Consider the following 8,577-nt stretch of genomic DNA (forward strand, 5'->3'; position numbering starts at 1 on the left):
AAGGTCATCGTAATGACTTCTAAAGCCCTGGAGCAGAGTCCTCAACTTGCACATCTCTGATATTTGGGGTGGTTGATTCTCTGGGGTGGGGGCCGTCCTGTGCATTGTAGGGCGTTTAGCAGCATCCCAGGCTCTACCCACTAGATGCCAGTAGACGCCCGCCCCCAAAATGGAACAACCAAAGAGCCACCCAACCCCAGCACTCCTTACTTCATCACGCTTTGTTTCTAACACGACACTTTCATCTGACATGCTGTATTTTTATTTACATATTAAATAAGTAGAATACTGCGTGGTGTACATCCTGAGGTTCAGCTGCTGGGCTGTGTCTCCAGGTGGGCCAACTATAGGCTGTCTGGAATTGCAACTTCTGTTTATTTGCGACTGATGTGCACTTTTAGCGCCATCCAAGCCACTGCAGGAAAGTGCGAATTCTGAAAACTGGAGCCTCAACATTATTTTGAAATGCAGGATGTGGAGGTTTGATCAGGTGTGAACTTCTTTCATCCCGACATAAGATATTGCAATATTACACGTGTTGTTTTTAAAGACCTTTGGATTTTTAAAAAATGTCATTTCACTTGTTTTTCCTTCCTTTTATGAATGTTGTTCTAAAAGTTTTAAGATTTTATTCCTTATTTATTCAAAATTTCTTATAGATAGTAACAATGAAGACTCGAAGACGTCTCCAGCAAAACCTCTCCGCAGGAATCGTGTCGTCACGACAATCATAAGCTCTGACATAAACTAGGTACGTTAATCGAAGCAAGTCCAAGTTTTTTTTTAAAAGGTGATATGGTTTTATTCGGAAATTTTAAACAAAACTCAGTATTAGATATATCCCCATAATCCTTTGTATTTTGTCCTCCTTCTTATAATTATAGAGTATTTTAAATGTAATGCATTTTTTCACCAAGTTCCATGCAGACTCCCGCAAACCTGTGCAGTTGACCCCAGTGCACTGTCTAAATATCATCATTTTCTGTCTGTGCTTGTTGCCAGCAAGGGGAAGAGCTGCCCTAGAGAACACAGGTTAGATTCTCGGTGTCCAGCGCCGGGCCTGTCTCAAGAGATGGACTCAAGTGTCTTTGATGCCGGTGTTTTGATCCAGATACCCATACCCAAGGTGGAGCCGCATGCATTCCTGGATGCAAAAGATATGTATCAGGGTTTGCTGGGCACCCCGCTCAGACTCGGGGTTCCGGTGAGCAGTGTGCATGCCTTCAGCACCTCGTCTGGGAGCGCCACCTTGTACCCGGCCTTGTCCTGAGCACCTGGGATGTCACAGCAGACAAGACCAAGTGTCTGTCCCATGGAGCTCACACGCTCATGGCAAAATTGTTCCACCGCGGGAGGCCTGTTGTGAGTGCTGTATATGCCTTAACCTCCTTCATCCTCACGTCAACCTTCTAAGGGAGGTAGTATTACTAATCAGAGAGGTTAGGTGGCTCATCCAAGGTCACACAGTAGGACCTGGAGTTTGAAGCATGTGCTAATCCTACTGTCTTTCTCAGGGGCAGCAATGAAGGTGGTGTCAGGCTTGGGAACGGTGTCCGGTGTTTAAGGCACCTTTCGGGAGGCCCCGGTGCCCTGAGCTGGGGGTCTTGGGCAGCAAGGGCAGGGCGCTGCGTGCCGGGGCATGAGCGTAGCACGTTCCCAGTAGGCAGTCTCACCCCTGCGATTCCCTTTCGTCCCAGGAAAGCTGGCATTATTCATGGGAGATAAAAATCAGCGTTCAACGCATTCCAAATTGCAACCGGTTGAATCCCGGGACAGCTGCCACGGGCTCTGCGGGTTGGGCGAGTTTATGGCTCAGTCAGAAGGGGTGGAGGCTGGGACAGACTGAGCGTGGTAAGGACACTCCAGGTGAACGTGTTGTAACGGCGAACAAGTCGTGTTTTTTCTGGGAATGGAGTCCGCCGGCCCCACGACCTCTCTGGCGAGCTCGCAGTTTTCGTGTCAGGCACCGGTGGGGAGCTCTGTGGTTTCGTGACACCAAAGTTTGTGTTGGCAGCTGTGAAATACGCACAGATGTTTCAGGTGGAACCAGCGTTTCTTTTCTCCTTCCCCCAGGTAGATAAATCAACAGGTTTCGAGAGGGATTCCTAACCCTGTCCTCCTCCTTCATCCCCTGCTCTGCTCCAGCCTGGGAATTCCCACTGGCTCTACGAGCATCGACATAAAATTAGAGGAAGATTCACATTAATTAATTTTAAATTTAAAATAGATGTGTTCTCTGAAGACTCAGAGTCTGAAAAATCTGTCCTTAGGCCACTATCAGAAATGTGGGCACAGATGCGTGGGCAAATACAACCAGGGAGCAGCATGTGATGGAGCAAAGCTAGAAACAACCTAAATGCCCAGCAATGGGGGATGGTTCAATTATGGCAAAACCACAGGAAGGCATGGCCTGTTGTGTAACCACAGAAGTAATTGTTTTCCAGGAGGACAAAACGACAGGGGAAAATTCTCATGGCTTGAAATTAAATGATTAAAAACTGCACTCTAAACTGTAAGTAATGAAAGTTTATATAATTACATCTCAAATGTGGTGTGTGTGGTGTGTTAGAGAATAGAAGAAAATATGCTGAAATATTAACGGTAATTATCTCTGGGTAGTGGAATTTTTATTTTCTTTTTTATATCTTTATTTTCCAAATTTCTACTTTAATAACTTTAACTTCGGATAATAATCAGGAACAAAAATGTTATTTTAAAAGAATGCGTATTTCTTTGAGTGGCTGGAATCTGCGTGTTTTTTCCTTTCTCTCTTTATTGCTCCTAATTTCCAACATGGACATACTCCTCTTATAAAGGAGTATGGATGGATTAATTTATTTTTTCCGGGGGAAGAAGCAAATGTATATTCCATAATGCACAGGGGAGGGGGGTATTTGATGTCATAGAATAAAGTAACATTAAAGCAATACAACTTCAGAGGAGGAAGAAATTAGCAGCTGAAAATGGCAGGCACCCATGAGACTGATTCTGGCACCATCCGCAGATTCATAATCCCAAACTCCCGAAAGATATTAAAACACAAAACACATAAAACAAAATGCCAGGGCTTGCCTGGTGGTGCAGTGGTTAAGAATCCATCTGCCAATGCAGGGGACACGGGTTCAAGTCCTGGTCCGGGAAGATCCCACATGCCGCAGAGCAACTAAGCCCGTGCGCCACAACTACTGAGCCTGAGCTCTAGGGCCTGCGAGCCACAACTACTGAAGCCCGCGGGCCTAGAGCCCGTGCTCCGCAACAAGAGAAGCCACCGCAATGAGAAGCCCGCGCACTGCAACGAAGAGTAGCCCCCGCTCACCACAGCTAGAGAAAGCCCGCGCGCAGCAACGAAGACCCAACACAGTTAAAAATCAATAAATAAAAAAAACAAAACAAAACAAAAAATGCCAACTAGAAGAGGAGATTCATCTACTTAGATCTTCAAAAGCACAGAAACAAGACTTTATTTGTTTCTTACTAAAGATATTTCCCTTTTCCCACCTCTCCCTCCTGTTGTCTGAAACCAGAGCAAGATGCAACCGTTCTCCAAGTGTCCTAGCATTTTACCAGCATTTTCTTAAAGCCTGTTTCCCATGTGGATTGTTTCACCCAGCATCCTTCATCCAGGTGCTTGGCTGTGACCCGCCCCAAGAAGGAGGACGCCCACTGCCAGGTTCCTCCATGTGTTCCTGTATTGAGATGCGTGTGACAGGTATTCCTTATTCAGATCTCACAGCGACCTTGTGATGAGGGTCTGTTCTTCCCATAATTTCCATTTTACAGAATGGGAAACACGCTCGGAGGGATAAAGGAATCTGTGCCAGCCCCAGCCAGCAAGTGGGGGGAGCCAACATTCGGATGTCAGTCTATCTTCTTCCAAAGCTTTATCAATCCTGCCCATGAGAGTGGAGCCCTGAGTTGAATGGAGAGCCACCAGGTAAACATTTACCAGGAAAACTCTGAGGTTCTGAGGCAAGGGGTATGCCGTGTATTTAGCCTGGCTGATGGGTGGAAAACCAAATCACAGTGAAGGACTGCACGGGCCCACGGTCCGGGGTGGGTCTGCAAGGAGGGCCAGAGCCCCTTGAAGCCACGCCAGCTTCGCCGTGAGTGACACAGCGTCAACAACTTCGCAGGTGTCCCTGGCAGGTGAGAAGGGCTCGGCAGGCGAACGGGGCGGAACATGGCTTCTCACCCAGCAAAAAAGCTGTAAGTCAAGTGATTGCAACACGGGAGCAGTCTGAAACACAGCCCAGTAATAAACAACCACTCAGTCATTTTTATTATTTCTTTTTCTGAAACTAATCAGTTCAGTATGAGTCACTTCACAGAAGCCGAGACCATTCCCCTGGAAGTGATGCTGCCCTGAGTAATTGCATCAATGGGCACATCTCAAAGACGGCTCCCACCTTCCAAAAGCGTCCCAGGAAACAAGTCATGGCTCAACCAGCCTGGGTCCGAATTCGGTGCTTGTAGTTGTGTTGCCAGATAAAACACAGCACATATTATGGGATATACTATCCTAAAAAAGTATGTGTTGTTTATCTGAAATTCCAATTGAACTAAACGTCCTGTCCTGTAGTTATTTTATCTACAAACCTACCTAGATATCGTTCTCGTTCTTTGAGCAAAGGTAACACACACCCAGCAAAATTCAGCAAGACAGACCAGAGACTTCCCCAGCGGAAATGGACCCTCTCACTGCCTGGCCTAAAACACGTTAACCGCCTCCTGTTGCTCTTAACAATGGTTTGCAAACTCTGAGTGTGCAGCAAATTGAGGCACTGGAGGGCTTGTGAAGACACTGGTTGCTGGATCCCGCCCCTAGAATGTCCTATCCAGGAGGTCTGGGGTGGGGTCTGAGAATTTGTATGTCTAATAAGTTCCAAGGTGCTGGTGCTGGCTTCCTACCTTGAGATCTGTGTTCTTAGGATGCACACTAACTCTCCAACGTCCTCCGCCACTGTGCCCCACATGGCCTTTCGTGGTCCAGCTCCTGCCACGCCCTCCAGCCTGTCGCACACCACCTCCCTCGCTCACCTGGCTCTCTGGCCTCCCTGCAGAGCACCAGGAGAACTCTTCTCAAGTCCCCGCAGGGCCTTTGCACATGCCGTTCCTTGCCATGTACCTGGCTCCACCCCTATTACCTTAGGCAGGAGGCATCCTAATTACCCCCATTTTACAAACAGAGGAACTGAGATTTGGAGAACCTCAGTCACTTGCCCAAAGCCAAGTTGATAATAAGAGGAGAGTCAGGGACCTAAACTTTCATCTGCATCTCCCTCACCTGCCTTCTTTCTGCCATGCGGCTGGCTACTTCTCCTGACTGGGAGTATTAACTTTTATTTCAAGCCTCTCTTAAATGCTGGCTTTTGTGAGATTGCTACTTGATAGTTATTTATTTACCTTCAAACCAAGCCCCTGGGATTAGTACTTCAGGATTTGGGAAACAGGTTCACATTCAGCCTTTGACACCATTCAAGATCCAATAGACTTAGCTCATGTCCCCTCTCAATGTCTCAATGTTTGCCTGAAGACAAGAGTATTCGTTTCCCCACCCCAGATTCACACACACAAACACGTACACACACGCACACTTCTAAAGTCTATAGACAGAGCTCTGACACTAAAGTTGTCATGGCAACTGAAAGCTTGTTCTCTGAATATTTCCCGGGTGGTGGGATGACACCAACTTCCTGTCTTCTATTAGAAAATAATGTCAGCTCTTGGCATCTGCGAGGGAGGGTGGGGCAAGGGCGTGGCTCCAGGTGGGCGAATGGAGCCCAGGTTGTCGAGTTATGAAGACCAAGGTGGATAAATTTACACTCCATGAGGATACGGAGTGATCACTCCTGCTCTGTAGCACCAGCCTTCTGCCTGCGGCCCAGGACACCGTGTCACCAGGTAAACGATGAATTAATGAATGGAGTTATTTGTCAAATGTTGACGTCTCAAGTATTGCAGGGCAGGGGCCAAGGCTTTGCTCTCTGATGCAGACCAAGATCCCATCTACCAAAACGCTCCCCGGAATGGGCGTATTTCCTCTTTGGGGTTTTCCCATTTATTTTGATTTTCCTGAAAGCCACTTACCGAGTTTTCTTAGCTCTGGGTTGGGTATTTAGTGGTTGTTTGGGTTCACATCTTTTGGGGAATTAACAAGAAAGTTTCCAGTCTCTCCCAGGAATATAGTTTCAGGGCTTCCCTCCCCACCACTTTCCCTCAGCAAAGGTATACACAGTCATCTCAAGACAGACACAGCACCTTTTCATGTGAACGGACAGATCAGGAGGTTATTTAACAGGCACTCAACTGCCCACCCGGCTCCATTTTTTTAAACCTGAAAAACAAGACCTGAGTTTCATTGTTAAAGATGCTATTTGTTCCCCTCTGGCTCCAAATCACGCCAGGAGCCGGCTGCCGATGCAGTGGGAGCCCAGACGGGAGTGTCTTGGGGGCTTTGCTCCTGGAGTTCCTGCTGTTAGTATTTTCCAGCAAGAAAGGAGAGTGGAGGCAAAGAAGAAGCAAGGGAGCCAAGCAAGCACGACATGGCTCAGGGGCAACCCCGGCGAGGGGCCCACAGCCCAGGTCTCATTTATTTCAACCAGTAATTCTCTCTCCCACCTGCCCCTTCTCTCCATCCCCACTGCTACTCCCCGAGGCCAGATTTCTCACCTCCAGCACTAGTGACACTTGGGCAACTTCATTCTCTGCGGTGTGGACTGTCCTGGGCACTGGAGGAGGTTCAGAAGCACCCCTGGCCTCTACTCACTAGATGCGGTAGCAATGCTCCCCCGCCCCCAATCGTGACAACCAAAAATGTCTCCAGACATTGCCAAATATCTGGCTGGGGAAAGGGTTGCCCCTGGTTGAGAACCTTCGTCTTAGTCCAAGTGCCCCCCTCCTCGACTCTGCTGCCCCTCCTATCTGGCCTCCTGGCTTCCATCGCGGCCACCTCACGCTCGGCCCCCAAAGGCGCTTGACATGTTTTCCTTGATTGCATGACTGTAGAGCAGCATCCGTATCCTCAGGGCCTAGCACAATGCCCGGGATGTAGTAGATGCTCAACAAACATTTGCTGAAAGATGACAAGTTCCTGCGGGCAGACTTGCTGTCCTGTCCGCTCTACATCCAGCGCTCAGCTCGGCAGGCCCTCTGGTCCTCCATTGCTTGCAGCCCAATTCATCCCATCTGAAGGCATGAATGGAAGCATGAACAACCTTCTTAGGGTGGCAGGACTCCTCCCGATTTACAGATGGAGAAACCAACGTGCAGGATGGTTAAAGTAAGCTTCCCAGGATTTTCTTCAGCAGAGCTGGAGCTCTAACACAGATCTGTCTAACGCCAGAGAAAAAATGGATCCAAAGAAATTCCTCTGAATATAAAACAGGAAAAAGGTATCTAGGAAGCTGATCAAGTCATACAGAGTTGCTTCCTCTGCCATGTTGGGTGACATGGGATGTGTCTCATCGTCTGGGGCTCAGTGTCACCCTTTCAAACGTGCCGAGGTTGCAGCGATGTCTCAAAACATCCTTGTGGCTCTAGGAGGCTTAGATTCCAGTTCTCAGATCTGCCATCAATACCCAGGGGCTCACCCAGACGGACCTGTGAGCACCGCCCCACTGGGGTTGCCATCCACAGAACTCAGAGCGGATCCTCCGCCTGCATGAAGGGAGCTGGGGCCCGCCCCATGTAGCACTCTCATTGCACATTTGGTTTCAATTCTCCAAATTCCTTTGCACATTTTGCTGTCACAATGAGATAAAATCGAGCTCATGTGAGCTGAGAGCCAAGAGAGCCTGGGAAAACTTAAAAGAAAAAAAAGCAAAAGCTTGGAGTTGTTAGGCGTGCCCTCCTGAACCCCCCAGGATGTGGGATTTACCTGGGCGAGGAGAGCCATGGGGCCTGGCTGGTCTGGGCTCCCTCGTTGACCTCCCAGAGTGGGGGACAGAAAGGGGTGGCCCTTCTGAACCCAGGGACTATTTCCCAGAGTCCTCTGAGGGGTGGGGCTCTAGAGGCCATGGATGTTTTCAAAGAATTAGGGGACGGAGCTACACAAATCCCGCGACAGGTTAAGGCCCAGTAGGGGCCACACACTCACACGCAGCCAGCGGACCAGAGGCCTTGGAAAGATGCCCGACTGCCCGGTTCTTCAAACAAGACCAGGAATTTACATTCTTGTGTGAAGCCTTCCAGCATTTAAATGTCAGGACGCCACTAGGGGCCAAACCAAACGCACTGGCTGATCCCATAGGGTCTGTGGCTGCCCGCTTGCCGCCTCGGCCTCGGCATGGCTTTGGCCTTCTCGGATCGACCTCGTGCTCTGGGCCGTACGCAAGCGATTACTGCAGCTCAGACACGTCCCTGAGGGCATGACAAATCTTCGCTTGTTCCATTCCCATAGCAGCCCTACACGGTGCGGACCATTATCTTCTCCCTTTTACAGATGGGGAAACTGAGGCCCTGGGGGTACAGACTTTCCTTGCCCGTAAGTAACTTACAACCTCCGAACAAATAACTCCTCTTCTCTGAGCCTCGGTTTACTCAGCTTGGTAAACCCAAGGTAACGGGAAATAATGGTTA

The 8,577-nt window shown here is 48.9% G+C and overlaps 1 long non-coding RNA gene across 2 annotated transcripts; it reads left to right on the forward strand.

Annotated features, from left to right (window-relative positions):
- Positions 1-287: 287 nt before the first annotated feature.
- Positions 288-4,320, forward strand: LOC125961373 (uncharacterized). Of its 2 annotated transcripts, XR_007472019.1 has the most exons (4): positions 288-490; positions 660-751; positions 1,003-2,512; positions 3,781-4,320. It is a non-coding gene; the product is annotated as an uncharacterized LOC125961373 (long non-coding RNA). The 2 variants fall into 2 exon arrangements; XR_007472018.1 differs by lacking the exon at positions 3,781-4,320 and having other exon boundaries at positions 1,003-3,355.
- The last annotated feature ends 4,257 nt before the right edge of the window (positions 4,321-8,577 follow it).

The sequence above is a fragment of the Orcinus orca genome, chromosome 16, assembly GCF_937001465.1.
Source record: "Orcinus orca chromosome 16, mOrcOrc1.1, whole genome shotgun sequence".
Classification (NCBI taxonomy): Eukaryota; Metazoa; Chordata; class Mammalia; order Artiodactyla; family Delphinidae; genus Orcinus; species Orcinus orca.